The following is a 17,024-nucleotide window of genomic DNA, read 5'->3' as shown; positions in this document are numbered from 1 at the left end:
CAAGAGGTCTTTCATTGTCTTTGAAAGTAAACACGGGTCCAGGTCTGGCGTCTGGTCCAGGCTGCTGGCTGGTCTCACAGTTAATTTACAGCTGTGAGAATGCATCGCACCTCAAGCACAGATGTCTCCTGTGCCCTGCTCCTGCACGGTAACACATTTGCTAGGCTACGATCTCAATTAGCAACATTTTATTAAGTCGGTATCTACAGTTTTGTGCTGATACAGTTCTAAGCCGCTTGAAATTGATAGATATAGGAATCTGATAAGTAGATAAACAGTCATCATCTCTTTCTCAAGAAGAAATCCCACAATAAACACAACAAAATGAATATTTCATGAATGCGTGGTAGGGAACACTGGGAAACACCTCCCCCTCACTGCTCTTGAACGTAGCCCTTGCTGGTTCACTTGCTCCGCCTTTCCTGTCACTCAGGGCCAGGGATATTTAAGACACCTGTTAGCATAGCGGCCCCTTCATGCTACTGCAATGCGCCACAGTTTTAGGTCTCCTCATTCATGCTGCAGAGGTATGTAGCCTGAAACTTTGCTTCAGGAAGAAGCTACTTAATGAGTTCATGGTAACTGAGTGCGCTGGTTTAGCTTCTTTGTCAGGGTTTTCTGCTGAAGCTTCCTGGTTGTACCCCATTTCATACCACGGTGGTAAGTAGGGCCTGGAAACTGTTAAATTGTTACGCTGTATATGCAGGTTGAGGATATTTCCAGTTGTGTCACTTTGTAGGTCCCCACTTGCTGCTGTAAGTGCTTGCCATATTTTAAAATTGTTTATGATGTTGCTGCTTCTTCATATCAAATGTACATGTGAATATACTCATATATATATCTTCCTGTGTGAGAAAACTGAATTACTGAAAAGATAAGTGGGCAAGAAGCAGGTACACCTTGGACAGGACACCAGTTTGTCAAAGAAGAGAGAAATGATTTTATAGTTGCATTAACAACTATAGTGTGGGTAATTTAGTCTTGCCAAACAACCTAAACTTTACCTGAAAGTTCATCACAAATCACTGGACTGCTTTATGGATTCGCTAGTCAGCACAAAGACAAGGTAGCAATCCATACTGCTCCTCTGGGGTATAATCATCATATTTAGTCTGTGCTACTATAATTGAATTGCATATTCTGAATCAAAATCTTTGTGTAGAAAGTGAAATACCCCAAATTTGTTTGTACTCCTCAATCAGTGTTGAAGATGACAGCTGAACCAAAATCATGTAAAAGATGTCTGAATGTAGTTCATGTCAAGGACAAAGCGGATATGGAAGCGCATATTTCACAACTTTTAAGGGTTTCATATTGAGTTTGATTCAGCAATACCTCGATTGGCTGTGTTTTCCATCACCATGGACAGCAGAATCCTGTCAACTATAACTTTTTTCCTCCTTTTTTTTTTTTTTTTTTTATTGCTCAAGCAAGGTTGTTGTGACAATGTGTCTGTGCACATTGTGAGGAGAATATATGGAAGTGGGCTGTCAAGATCACTGAGCCAGAATGATAGCTCTGTGTTTCAAAGAGCACACTGTCTAACAGCCAATTTGTACCTGACTGTTGGAACCTTGCCTGTGGTTTGCGTAAAGAGGGCACTAAGTACGTACTCCCTCTGATGCAAGAGCAGATATTGAGCTTAAGTTTTGCTCTGTAATCAAAACAACTAATTAAATTATAATTCGGGGGCTGGGTCGTCCCAAAGGATGCGACCCGTAAAGGCATATCCATCACAGGACCTTAAGGTCTGTCAGAACCTGCAGCTCCTCGTTTTTAAATAAAACACTCTTAGCCTCATGCAGAGCAAAACTAATGTAGCACTTGGGCACAAGTCAAACTTTCAACTTTAACTAAAACGGTGTTAATATCAGTTGTAGACTGACACAGATTTTATTATACCAGAATATACAGTATGAGCTTGGAAATATCAATTCAACACTTGAACTAGTGGCGAACAGTACACCAGGGTTAATGGAAAAATATTTCCATATGATGTCTATTTCTCTGTGATTACAATATCCAGGCTGCTAAAAAGAGCACACAGTGAAGTGAAATATTTCAACTGAGGCAAACTGGAAACTCAAAAATAAGGAGTTTTCAAACAATTTGGAGTCCTTATTGTTATTTATTTATTTATAATGCTGAAAAGTAACATGCAGGCTTGGTGGTTATCACAAATCAATCGCTTTTAAATGGGCCAGATAGGGTCAGGTGCAAACAACTTAAAATAAACTCATAGAAATGGGGTGAAATGACCAGATTTGTTATGTTCGCCTCTGACGGATTGCTACCTAAATACAAACACCTGGTAAGTATGCTGTGGCCATATGTCCTGACTTTACAAGTCATTTAGGCCTTTTTCCCAGAAGACATTTTGACATGCGTCAGTAGGAAAAGCAGCGGTGTCCCTAATAACATTCATGATAGTTCTGTTCCATTATGTATGTGTACCAATAAGCAATTCCAGTCAACCAGCAAGCACAGTACAATTAATTACACCTGTGCTTTTCCTGCTAAGCTACCTCAATTCTTTTTTTCTTTTTTTTTCCTCTGTACCCATTAATGCCCAGTAGGTCTACATCCACTGAAACACACTTATTATGACTCTGTTTTATATACTATAAAATATGTATTATAGACCTTAGAAGATCACCATGGTCATTGCAGTTGCATATGTATGAGACGCATCTATTCTTTTTAGACAGGATTTTATCTGAAGAGAACATTATGTATATTTGCCACCCATTTCAATTGTTAATAGAAAAATGTTGAACTCACCAATTATGTTTAATAGGTGTTATTTTGTGTTGATTTTTTTGGAAACTGTGGGAGTGTAGTATTTCAGGAATTAGTAGTAAAGTAAAACCTTCAGAAAAGCCGTCATAAGCAGCAGCAGCCTCTGACGGTGGGAAATTAATTTTTGGGTTTAGACTTTTCTTGGCCAGATGGAGATCGGAGGAAAAGAAACTAAAATTGCACTGGTATTACCCAGTTTATCCAGTATTAGTTATTCAAAAATATAACACATCTTCCTCAGTTTTGTTCAATTGTTGGCATCCTGATGGGTTAGCAATATAATGTTCTGCAGTGAGATAATTTAAGTTCACATCCTTTTTAAACCATTCCCATGGAGGAAAAGCTTGAATTACAGAATAACTGTAATTGTAATTTCAAAATATACTGTTGAACCACGCAGTTTTCATGAGCCATGAACAGGTCATTAAAAACAGAAAATTACCATGTACAGTAGAACCGCAAACCAGGGAAAGGCACAGCATTATGCTTTGTAGTCACAATGTATGAACGGGTGTTTGAATTCCAGGGTTGACTCGAGCCATTTTGTGGCCCTAGACGAGATTAGAATTTAGTAGTAGTAGTAGTATCGTTTGGTCACAGGGTTTGGATCGTACTCAGTGTGAATACTACTTCAAACACTGCTGGCTTGCCATTTATATTCATATCCTTAAATCTGTATCTGAGTCTAGCAGCTATCGTTGCATCATTATCTAGCAATAGCTTCATTGCTAATTGGCTAGCTAGCTACGAATGAAACATATACAAAAAATGGCATTTTAATGTTAACATAAGACGGCATAGCTCTATACTGGGCTTTCTTTTCCTCTTCCTCCTCTGTTTTTTGTGCTAATTTGTGCTAATAATCATCGAAGCACCCCTCCAGTCTAGCATTTGTCATCAGTCAGTCAGTGTTACGGCCCAGACTTGGGCTGACTGATGCACAATTGCGTATCAGACGGTTCGGGTACCGTACAAGTGCAGTGCAGGGCAGATGAGAAATTTTGAGGAGCAGCAGTGTTCATTGTGACACCTGAGAGTGACTGTTCAGGGGTACAGTATGTTTGCCGCGCCCCCCTGACATTCTTCACCCTAGGCAACCGACTATGTGGCCTATACCACGAGCCGTCCCTGTTGGATTCGCCAGGATACAGATATGTGCAAGTGAAATCGGACATCAGCAACGTATTGGGTTCCATCTGAAGGCCAGACATGGATTGATTACCACAGAGAGGTATCGGGCATACGTCGGGGGACCTTTTTTAAGCCAAAGCTTCTGTTTGAAGTGACTGTTATTAACCGTTCTCTATGGTAAGTCAAAGAGCTCAATGATAGGTCAAGATCTTTCAATCACATTCTTTTGCTCATGATCCCATTTTGAGTTCATTAATAATGGATATGTTCTTACAAGAAGTCTGATCCAATGTTAATAAAATTTTTACAACTGGCTATTTTAACTACCTCATACAGCTTTCTGAGTGTATGTATGATTAGGCTACAGCAAACCTATGTTGAAATTAGTAATGCAATTTTTAAATTTGACACAGAATAACTCTGTGAACCTTTTAAAGGAGGAGGCTGAGGATAATCTACGATTTCAATCCAACGAAAGGACCAAAACTGAATCAATGAACAGACAGTTCTTGTTAGGATCAATGAATTGATCCTAACAAGAACTGTCTGTGTAGCCAAAGCTTGACACATAACTTATTAGTCTGTGCCTAAGAGCTCCAGTGTAGCCCAAAAACTATTAAGAACCCATCAGTGAGTCACACTGTTGGCTCATTAACGTGAGCCAACATTTTTTTTTTTTTCTCTCCAAGACAATTAACATAGGCACTGTAGTTTATTGATACAGCACACTGTCCTGATGCTGTAAATACTCAGAGCATGTAATGTGTATTAATACGCTGCTGAAAAGTCTCCAATAGATGTACTGTTTACCCATGTTTGAGTAATATTTGCTAAATACAGTGCCCAGCTCATTTAAGAAATTCCAGGGCTTTTTTTTTTTTAAATATTTACCAGTGCCACAGACTGAGCAGGGAAATCCCAAACTATTGTCAAACACTTTGTTAGTGTTGATGTTTCCATGGAATTTGTTAATAAAAATAATAGTAACTCATCCTTCAAGAAAGTATAACCTGCACCACAGGTTGTTTTGATGGTTTCCTACAAGATTTTTGCATAGCGTCTAGATAGTGTTGATGTGCTGTGACAGGAAGCACTGGGGGAAGTTTAAACAACTTTTCTTCATCTCCAGCAGAACAAAATACTGCATTTGAGATGTAGTTTTGAACCAACCGAAGCACTTCACAGTTGTGGTTAACCTGCCAAATGTCGTTGAAAAAGAAACAAACTGACTGTGAATGAAGGCATTTCTGGCTGCAGGAAAAGTAGATGGCGCAAAGACCTTCAAAACTTCAATGGTGAGAGATGTTCATGTTCAAATGAGAGCAGCTGTGTGCAGCGAACTAACCAGCAGTCATATTTCATTTCCCACTTTTTTTTTTCTACTTAGTTTACTATAACAGAACAGTTACTGTATAGAAGCAAAATACTTTTCCATTAAATGTACATTATGACTGCCAAAATAAAATTTGACCTTTTTGTTTTTTGTAAAAAAAAAAAAAAAAAAAAAAAAAATCTGTTCTATTTATTAATATTCAATTTATTTAACTTAATATTGCTTCCTTATCTAGTATCCATCCTCAGAGTCAGAAAATATGCAGGTAAGATTTCGGTTCCCAAAGGCAATCATTGCAAGCAAGGGAAATGAGATAATACAGCAAGGTTTTAATCAACTAGTATTGATTAAATGAAGCAACTAAGAAGGCGGCGTTACATGATCGACTTCCCGTTGTAATTATATAGTGCAAGGAAAGAACTGTTTTAAAAACAGTGACAGTTTGAAACAATGGCTTTTTGTCATGCCAACTGATGCATCAACCGCGAGCTGAAGAGAGAAGCAGCCCAGCCAGCTGCTTGTCATTCGGTATCTCAAGTGCTAATTTCTTCGGCAGTATTCTTTATATGAATGCAACAGAGTGCAACCGCTCATTGGAAAACAAACCACCTTGTTTATATTTGCATATCGGGTCAACAGTTGTGTTCATTAAGCTGGCATGGAGGCTGTCCTACAGTAACCACACGTTTTTCAGATGGGTGTGTGTGTGTGTGTGTGTGTGTGTGTGAACACACGAGTGTGCTCATCAATAATATTACATTTTCACTGCTCCCCTTTAGAAATGAACTCATTATGCACCCTCAGGCAACCTGGAGGTATTACTCTAATCAAGCCAAATACTTGATGTGTAATTGCCTTCAGCTTCATTCCAGACAGTAAAGCGAACCGTTCCTCACTTCTGCACATTTACAATGTGACCAGAGGTGTTCCAATTAACTGCCCAAGGTTGAGGTTGCAGAACATCCCAGGGTGCTTAACCCCTCTCCAAGCTTGCGTTTTCCCCTCACACTCCCTGGGCAGCCACAACACATCTATCATGGCACCTTCCAATAGACTGTCTCGATGCAATGCTGATAGTGAGGCATATTAATGTTTGCAGATACCCTTTGGCTACCTATTTAATTAACTCAGCTCATTTATATTTGATTGATAAACTTCTCTAAGTTGTTAAAGCAAGGGTGCAACTTACGACTAAGAGTGGGTTTTTTTTTTTTTTTTTGGGGGGGTGGGCTTTGTATGTACTGAAGGGCTCATTAGAGGCTGTCAGGCATCAATGATCCTTTTTTTTTTTAAATCAGGAAATCTCAGTAATACTGCATTATTAATAATATAATATTGCAAATTCATGGTATTAAAGGCTTTTCAAATAAATGCCAAAATGGAAGGGAAGAAACATTTTAGATTTATCATAGAAGGGTTCTTTTAAAAATGGAGTGATTATGCTCACGTGGGAAAACCCCACGTTTTCATCAGGTTCTCCTTCCTAGAAGACTCTCACCAGAAGAGCTGTCGTCTCATTTTCTCAGTTTCAGGTGCTAACCTAATAACTAATTAACCCATTCTATTAACCTTGTTATTACAAGATGCAACTCACTTATTACATTGGTTTTATAACTATAATATAAATTGTAAGTTTCTGTAGACCACCTCTTGCAGAGGTGTTCCTACGGGTTATGTCAATCTCAACATAGAAGATGATTTCAATTTATTCTGGATTAGTCAAGGCCGTTTACTGCATGTTGGCTCACTATTCTGTAGTGTACACCAGCAGAGGTTCCTTCCACTCCACCCAAAAGCATTCAGCAGTGACTCTGTCAAGAGGGATTATCCCTAATGTCATCAAAGAGATGTTTCTCCCCCCCCGTTCCAGCAGTGATTCATCTGTAGACTTATGTTTAAACTAAAAGACAAACTCTGCCCAAAGTAGAAAGTTAAGATTTTTATGGTGTAACCTAGTAAAGTCTTTATTTTTTTTTGAAAGCATTGACCTACCATTGATCTGGCTAGCTTCTAGCTTTTTTTTTTAATTTTTTATTTTGAGTCATCTGCTCTTATTTCATTAGAGCTGAGCGTCGTACTGCATTGTATGGAGTGTTTGAGATTAATATTTTACTTTGGCATAAATTAATCAGATGAGCAACTGAAGGAAATTAATGTGTGCTCCATGTTTTGCAAACAAAGCTCTGGTTCTGTCCTCTGGGTTTTCTCATTGTGTTTTTTAGATATAAAACTTCAAACAATGGCCTATAAATGGGTTAAGTAAGCTGTGCGATAATGGAATGACCTTTACTCTAAGGGGAATTGAACTCCACTTTACATACAAAGCAGCAAATGAATCTATTCTCTTTTTTTACTTATCTTTAGAATACAGGAGGGACTGTCATCTGTACAATGTCCAGTGAACATTGTTTCCTCAAGCCTGCAGTGTGAATCCAATTACAAAAAGAGTAGACACACTGTATGTACCATGCACTCTCCCCACATAGCCCGTTTCATCAGGAGCATCTCGCCATGTTTAAAGGTTATCTCTCAGCAGCATTCAAAATCAGAAATGTTCAGTCTTTTAGCTGTCGGAGAGAGTAAAGTTGCCCTTTAAGCAGGTGCATCCAATAAGGTCTAATTTTGCTCTGTTCATTATTTACCGAGCTGCAATGACTTTCCATTTGAGTTATTGGTTTGAAAGGGGAAACTATCAAAAGGCAGCCTTGAGATAAAATCAGCCTTCAAGTATGCCACGGTGCAGTGTTTAGAGACATGTTCATCTCCAGCATTGATTGGGTAAATTTCACTTTTGTTTCACTGGTTTCTGTGGGGCGTTACTTACAGAGCTGCACCCTGGGCTTAATCTTTCAAATAATTTTCATCTGGAAATGTCATGGATTTGAAGGGAGACCAAGCTAATGCCTGAAAATCAATAATGAATTATGGCAAAAGCTAACAGCCTAGGTGGCTAGGATACAGTGTTTAGTGGTATTTTACTGTAAAAATGTGCATAAAGGATGATGGGTCACATCATCATATGGGGTCGCAAAAATAATACTTTAAGTTCAATGAATTTATTAAACCTATTAATATTAAAGTCCCTTATAAGTAATGTTTTATTAGAAATATACAAATTAATACCTTTTATCTTTTCTGGAAATATTTACTACAGCGTATGTTAAATCAATTAAATTAAAGCAACTCAGCCTTCAGATGATTTTTGAAACAGAGCCTGGATAGACGTTGACTCTCTGAATCCTCATTGTAATTATGTGATCAGTGGTCCCTTAAGAACCACGAGGTATAATTAAACCATACACTTTATCAGAGGATCAATAAAACCAATTTAACGGTCTTCATAATATGTGAGTGTAATATGACAACTGAGACTCTCTTGTCATGGAATGGCACGGTTTATTGTTTCATGCCTTTAGCCACCGGCATTGTCTCAAACAAATGTCAACCTGAAATTTTCATGTGGCGCACAAACCACTGAGTGATGTTGAGTATGCATGAAGTGGGTCACTGTTGCAGATGCAAAGTAGGCAGTCACATGTCCCTACTTAACCTAAGCTAAGGCAACTCTGTCTCCTCGAAATTACATTCGTATACAACTAAACTGTTTTCCCAGTTATGATGTGGTGACAATGTAATCGCTGACTGGATTATGCTCAGAGGCAAATGCCATGACGGGTGTAAATAGCGAACAACTTTCACACCAGAGACAAGGATTGGCATCCACAGTCCCGTCTGTGGTTAGGTTTAGGCAACAAAAGCACTTTTTTTTTGGTTTGTGAAATAACATAGGTTCGGTTAAATGTAAGTAAAGACGTTGTATCTGAAGTCACTTTGAACTTTTTCTGTATTAAACCAGATCACAAGCTTTCCCAAACCTTAACCAGGTGCTGTGAGTGCCTAAACATAATCATAAAAAAATCATTTTTGAATTATGCTGTAGTCATTACAAATGGATATTATTTACTGATATGTTCAGTATCAACACATTTGCAACTTGCCAAATAACGAAATGAACAGCATATAATTATCATGTGAGTAGAAAACACAATCCTGTTGCAATTACGATTCCTACAAAATGTATTTGCTGTTTTAAATCACTTGTACAAGAATGTAATTTCCAGGCGACAAGGTTGACTAAGGTTAACAAGCTAGCAGCACTTTACCAGAACTAGCATGGGAATTATGGAATAATACTGCGTATGGTAATTATAGGGATAATAGCCTGGTAGTATCTTTAGTACCATGTTATTAACAGGGAGAGTATCTTGGTAGCCAAATTTTAGGGGTTTCATTTTTACAGGGGGGTAAAAATGGAGAAACAATATCAGGTTGGTAATAGGTCAAGGTATTATTAGGAAACAATGAGCTAAAATAATCAGGTTTGTATTAGGGTAACAGCAGTGGATTATTAGTGTAAAATCCTTGCTGTTAGAGGGGGGTATATAGGGGGTAATATTAAATAATTTTTGATGTCTAAAGACAACCATAAAAATTGAAAACTGGATATTTTTTGAGAAACATACAATGGTTAACCGTAGTTTAATTATAGATTTGTTCATTGTTTATATTTAGTAATCATGTTTGATAAAATTGTAATATTGGCCGCATTTGGTTTCCTCCAAAATGGAGCATAAGGATGATGAAAATAGGTTAAAATGTCCTCCGGGCATGTCCTCAGAAAACACTTGAATAGGTTCGAGGGCAGGATTTTTAAGAAAGCGATATGTCAGCATTGTTTAGCCATAAATCACAGCACTACAAGTCCCAAAATGACCTAGATATGAGGTTAAAGAGAAACTTGCCAGCTGAAAAATGTTTTTCTGACCTCCAGTGTTTAAACTTCTCGCCTTGCTGCACTGATGTACAGGTGTACTCCAAGGTCCATTAGTGCACCATGACATCACAGTTCAGTTGCAGTTATAGGTGCAACAGGGAACACTTGTGAGTGAAACCGACTTGACAAACCAGATAGGCCCTGCTTTCCGGTGTCATGTAATAAACGTATTACGTGAACAACAAGCATTTGTCATGGACTCAATATATGGCATTCTTTTACATTGTACACGTTTGCAAGACTTTCCCGCTGAACGAACAATAAAGGTGTATAGTTATACTAACAAGTTAAATTTGTTATATTTCCAGCCAGTTCTTTCACATCGCATCAGAAGTGTAGAGCCTTGACACAACCACAACATAAGCACCTAAAATATTATGCAAACCGTTGAAATAGTTCTGAAATAAGTGCTGTATCTGTCAATCTGATCTCCAAGTTCTTAATGTCACAAAAGGTGGTTGTTCAATTCAGTCTCCATTTTTTTTGATGCTTTAGTTTTTGTTGTCTTGTACTGTATGGAGTAGCTGTTATTTTATTTTTTTCCTTCTGCTTTACAAGCTAACAGACATCATCAAAACCAAATATCATAATCTTTATAAAAGAAGCACGTAATGCAAGGCCACATCATTGTTATATTTAACAGCTGTAAATATTGAGACCATCTCTTGTCCATTTCAGTCGCTCTCCACGCAAACATGAAACATCTACAGTAATTCCTTCAGTTGCTGAAGTAGCCACCATAGTACGTACAGTTGATCATAAGGTCCAAAAACGTGCTTGTGTAACACTGATCATCTGATAAAGGAAGGGGGGGGGGGCCATTTGGTAAGCCAGTCACTGTTCTGCTAAGCTCAAAGAACCAAAGGGATATGTGAGCTGAAATTCAACTCCTTGGACCATTACACATTGAAGTAGAACACAGGACCCAATCCACGGGCTTGCCAGGAATACACTCTCACGGTATTATGCAGGAATTAGGCTTCTGACTGCAAATGACTAAATGGGGAAATCTAATTAAATACAGGATTTGTAAAAGTATCTGTACTGAGGATTACAAAGGCTCAGTCTCACTAAATCTACAGAGTGATATTTCTCCAAATGGCGGTTACATAAACCAACGGACAAGGCGGACCACTCTCAGAAGGCCACCTCTGCTTTTCCTTTGACACTCGGAGAAAAAGGCTAAAGTTGTATTTGTGTTACTGGGCCTGTACCCTTTTAATGTATATAAAAAATAAAAACACACCCACTCACTAAAGGTTCAACTGTGAGCAAGTTTTTCTACACGTCACTGCATCTACTACTTACTTATACTTCAGACGGAAAAGTTTGAGGGGTGCCATTAAGAGGAAGGGCACTGTAAAGGAGGACAGTGCTGCTGTGATGAATCGATGTTCACTGTCTTTTGATGTGCTAAAAAATAACTTTCCTCGTTGGTATATGAGGCATAGCTGATCAGCTTACTGGATAATATGACACTTTTACCCTCAGACTGTAACCTTGCAACCATATTGCCTATGAATTATGTTCAATTGCTAGCATTTTACTTTAACAAATGTAATGACTGACTTATTACTAATCATTACTAAATTATAGCTTTAGGCAACTAAAACGATCTGGTTAGTTTCGAGAGAGATTGAATTCATAGTTAAATAATAAAATGCTTTAATATCGGCTACAACTATAGGGCATGAATGTGTGACGTCTGTGTTTAATGTAAAAACACTCACACACGCCCATTCAACTTCTCGACCTCTGTACCCAGTCTCCAAAAAGTTTTATATACTTCTAATTTGTTTTGCCAAGTATGTTATGTTGGAAACAGAAGATCTGCCCGGATTATATCATGATAGATTTTCAGATTAAGGAAGGGCTGAGTTTTTGTACTACACGCAGGTCAAGGGAAGGTGGTCAGGGTGGAATCCGCTGCAGCTCTCAAATGATCCAGAGCACCCATTGGATAACGGATCTGTGCTGAAGCAGCCGGCGCTCTTCTCACTCTTTTGCTGCCGTGCCTGCCGCCACACGGCTCGCCTGAAAGCTACTCGGCCACTTGATGCAAGTGCTGCCGCTGTTGGTGTAACATTTTACAGGCCACAAGTTTCCCCTGCGGGCTGAGAGTCTGTGTTCCCCTAGGGGGCAAGCTATTATTGTCACTCTCCACTCCCTGCTGTGCTGAGCCATTCCATTCGAGTTGGTTGACTGAAATGTACTGTGTGTATTTTCCACTCTGTGGTCAAAGTTAAGTAACAAAAGTATAAAGGTATTTTGTTTTAGTTAATTTTCAATATATGTTCACGGTTATTTCTGTCACATACTGTATTTAATAGAAGTGAAACTTGGAGTTGAAATTTACTCGGCGGTTTATTTGAACTGATTTAATTTCCAGTTTGGTTAACTCAGTACGAACGATACCATCTTGTGAGTGTTTCTCCCGGATCGTCAATATTAAACAACCTTGCCACAGCTGAAGCCTTAAGCCCCAAAAATCATTCAAAGTGCATTTCTACAATGAAGAAGTTAATCTCATGTAAAATTAACTCAGATAGACATCAAGTAGTCATCCGAGGCCTGATGCATGTGTGTGTTGGAAGGGGAGAGATTTTTTTTTTTCCCCCCCATTGTGACTCTGACAAGGTGCTCTGCATCCCAACAAATGAGTTCAGAGCCTCAGGGGCTTTGGCCAACCCATGGCATGAATCCATGTCCAATTATCTGCCTTGGAAATTGCCATGGCTTGCCTACTTTATGCCAAAGACACCGCCTTCTGCACACACACACACTCAGTCCATTACATAAAAACATAGCTGTGGATCCCACCCTAATACAGAGGAGCCATTATATGTGAGGCCACCTTCATTTTCCTCTGCTGAGGGGGGATGATTGCTTCCCAGCTGTAGTCTTTAATGACTGATAAGAGGATCTGATCACAGAGAGGTACTCTCCGTGTCATCACAGCTCTCTCATCGCACTGACAAAAACACAAAATCTCTAAGTGAACAGTTTCCAAAACGAACACATACAGAATAAAATTACTTCATTGCGTAACCTATGAGTTCAAATCTGAAGAGAGGTTCTAATGCACAAGACTTTCTGATAAACACGCATGACAATTATAATAAGATGCAGACAAATGCTCTGCTTGTCTTACTCTAAAGTGCTCCTGCTTCTTCAAGTTATTTTATCGTGTATGACAATTTTGAGAATTTTATCACTTAAACCATTTATGAAACAAAAATGCTTAACACTCGTTTCTACCAGCTTCTCAAATGTAAGAATTTTCTGCCTTGCACTGTTTGACTATAATTGTTGGTTTTGGGACTGTTGGCCCAGCAAGTATCCCTTGGTATTTCATCCATATTGGATGATTCATGATTTATGTCCATTACCAGTGTTCTGTGACAATGTAGGAAATAGTGTTGCTTTCGTGTTGCAAGGCAGAAAGTATAAGGGCGTGGAGGTCAGGGGGGTGGAATGGCCTGTAGTGCAGTAGGCCACAGTTTGTATCCCATCACAGACCTGCAATCAACGCTCATCCCTTTTTATTAGCCTTAGTTGCACATGAACAATACCAACACATTCCTGTTGCTGGTTTCGCACTATTCAGGTGATTGACAGTTGGAGGTGGTAACACGTTAAGAAGCTTAGTAATGCAGCTGCAAAAGCAAAGAGGAGGACTGCTGGTAAGTAAACATGGAATTCCAAAATGCAGAAGTTTTAAATATATTCAAACAACAGCTTTGCAAATGCACTCAAGATGTTTGTTTTTTGCTTTTTGACCTCAAGGATACGTGCAATGTGTTTTGATGCAACACTGAATGTAAACTTTTGTTTGCTGACATCAAAGGTATAAAATAACACTTTTAACCGACATTTTCAGTTGCCTAACCTCGACCACACCTAAACCGTCCCATAGTTGCAAAGAGAGCAGATTTTTTTTACAAAGCGAGAAACTGAGATAGCAACAAACAGAATCATCCAGTAATGACGTTCTTGTCTGGTGAAAGGGTTTTTATCGCCTCGCTGGACAGACCCAAACCAAAATACTACCTCGGGCCCTGCGAAGTTGTGATGGTCGTTGCTCTGGCATTTATAGACCAAACAGTTTTAAAATTGAATATGCAGAATAACCAGTAATGAAATAAGAATATTAATCTTAATTCATCTTTGCGAAATGCAGAGGATGAGATGCGAAGGTCCCAGCAGTTGTTTTACTATTAAAGCATGTTGTGTTATCAGTCTTTTGTAATTGTGGACATTCATTTGGCAGTGGCAAGTCCAGAGTTGCATGCATTTGTTGACACATTAACGCACATCACTCTCAGTAGTATTGTTACAGAGCCAATACCTCTGTACACTTGTATTTTTCTGTCAGTTTGATGGTTTGGAGATAAAGGGATGTATACCTGACATGGCAAGTTTAGGAAGAGAGGATCTCACCCAGAATAAACCACCTCCCAGCCCCTGTGAAGGCTTTAAACTTAAAAATAGGCTCCCCTTATCTCTTCACTTCTCTCCTCTATCTCAGCCTTTCATGTGCTGTATCTCACAGTAAGGTATTTGTGAAAGGATAATTCTGTAGGTTATGGAAACGCGCTGAGGAGGTCTCTGCCCCTGGGGTGTAATCCAGACTGTCAGTACATGACGATTGCACTCATAAAACACTTCAGGGGGTGCGTTACGGAAATCAGGATTTGCGAGTAAACCAGATCTTTTAACTCGAATTTCACGTACCGGTGCAATTTCCGATTCAAGGATACAAAAGATCAGAGTAAGTCCAGTTGAGTTACTGTGATAACTCGTGCTCTGAAATTAACTGGAAAAAATGGCAAGTTTGTTTCGAGTTAAACCTGACCACACCTGCAGTATTTATGTAGCAGGGAATTCAATCAGAGGTTTCATGTGTATCGATAATGTTGGGCCATTTCATTAAAGGTCCAATGGACATAGAGGCCTAAATTATTCGCCAAGCATTTTGCCGGGAGGAAGCTATTAGACCTCCTTTGTGATATTTTGTCATTTTTGTCAGGAGTTTCTCTGCGAACGTTAAAGTTTTTCATCACGTACCATAATCTACCTCAGCAATCTTCTTAAACCTTCATCACTTATCGTGGATTTGGTTCACATCATTGCAAACTCTGTGCATTGCCCTTCATTTTTTTTGCTAATGGCAGCTTCCTATCTAACACCGGAGATGCTGAACACATCGGAAAAAGCAACGGTGTGCGGATCCAGCCGAAAAGCGTGCTGTGCACTAAAGCACTTTCTGCACATTCTCATTGTTTCCCCGGGACATTAAGCAGTAAGGGTTATCAACGAGGAATTCTGCAGAATGACTCCCCTCCCCTCACCCTGAGCCTGGAGGGACGTTCCGCTATTTCCTGGGCCACTGCAGGACAAAAGCCAGGGTGGAGATGACCATTGGCATCCTCAAGGCCTGGTTCCGGTGCCTGCGTGGGCTCAGGGTCACTCCAGAGAGGGCATGTGACATCATTGCGGCGGCTTTGGTGTAAGAGGAAAAAGATGCTCTCCTGCCATCGTAGGAGACTGGGCGGTGGTTCAATCTCCGGCTCCTCTAGTCCACATGTCAAACTGTGTTTGGGCAAGATACTGAACCTCAAACTGACTCAGATGGCTGTGCCACCAGTATGTTTGAATATGTGTGTGAATGCGATGTATGAATGTGTGTGAATGGGTGAATGTGGCATGTAGTGTAAAGCTCTTGAGTGGTTGATAACACTACAATAGCGCTATATAAGTGCAGTCCATTTCCCATTTACCGACAAGATGATGCACTTCCCCCTCCAGCTTCCTGACACCCGAGTTGGCAAGACTGTGAGGGACACGATTTGCGACAACCACTTTAACTAAGTTCAACATCACTCCAGCAAGCAATTTTTTTTTTTTTTTCATTTGTTTTTTCCGTGCATGCTCAATGAATACAGCAGTTTGTCGCAAATTCCTTGTTCCCTCTTTATGTCCTGCAAATAAAATCAACGGACATTCTTTAATTTATTAAAACCATGCAAACCAATGGAAAAATAAAATCATTTTATAAACCCATCTTTAACTTGTTCTCCAGTATATGAATTTCAAGTTTAGTTTTTTGAGTTGAAGTTCAAGTAGAAGTAGCTCTTTTACCGACATCTGGGAAGAGAGAGGACATTTTTTCAGAGCGTCTTGGTGTTCTTCTCATTTTATGGTTTCAGTTAGACACATATGAAAAGCCATTCTCACTGTGCTAAGATGTTCTCTGTAGTTGAATGTGGATTCCTCCACAGGGGAAGGGGAACAGTCAGTCGCAGTCTAACAGGACAATGACAAGCAAAGTTTTTATGTGACCAAATAATTAAAAGTTACCCCTCTCCGAATTTAAGGTATACCTCGATAGCCCTCTCTCTTAAATGCTGAGAGTTTCATTGTTTTCATCCTAGAACACAATATGTTTCAAATACAGGCTACCGTAATCCATGCAGCAGGCAAAACTGTTGAAAATGAGGCACTTACTGATGGAGGAATGTCCAGAAGACTGAAGACTCCTTCAGTGGAGATTAAGGCGTTGAGATGCAAAAGTGTTAATCAGCAATCAGCTTTGATTCAAATATAAGATGATAAACCCACCATTTATATAGACGCTTGTGTCCTACGGAGAAATTGGCCCTGATGAGCTACCCCCCCAGAAAGCCATCCCTAAATGGGCTTTCGGTTTTCTAGCTGACAGCCAGCTCTTCAGCCGGGGTGAAAGGTGGTGGTGGTGGGGATCCACTGGCCCCTGCTCTCGTCCTGCTACAAAGTAAAACTCAATTATAATGCCTAGGCCTACAATTAAAGAAACAAATTGGCTATAAAGCAAATAAAATATTAATTGATTGACTTGTGTTTTTGTAACTGACTTTTACCTGCGGCCAAGTGCATTGCCCACCACTG

The 17,024-nt window shown here is 39.4% G+C and overlaps 1 long non-coding RNA gene across 1 annotated transcript; it reads left to right on the top strand.

Moving 5' to 3' along the window:
* Positions 1–501: 501 nt before the first annotated feature.
* On the top strand, positions 502–16,023 carry LOC120785608. The gene is made up of 3 exons (XR_005706631.1): positions 502–660; positions 13,705–13,780; positions 15,906–16,023. It is a non-coding gene; the product is annotated as an uncharacterized LOC120785608 (long non-coding RNA).
* Positions 16,024–17,024: the final 1,001 nt, after the last annotated feature.

This window comes from Xiphias gladius, chromosome 23, assembly GCF_016859285.1.
Source record: "Xiphias gladius isolate SHS-SW01 ecotype Sanya breed wild chromosome 23, ASM1685928v1, whole genome shotgun sequence".
Lineage (NCBI taxonomy): Eukaryota > Metazoa > Chordata > Actinopteri > Istiophoriformes > Xiphiidae > Xiphias > Xiphias gladius.
Note: the sequence above shows the minus strand (reverse complement) of the source record. Positions and strands in the feature narration are given on the sequence as shown.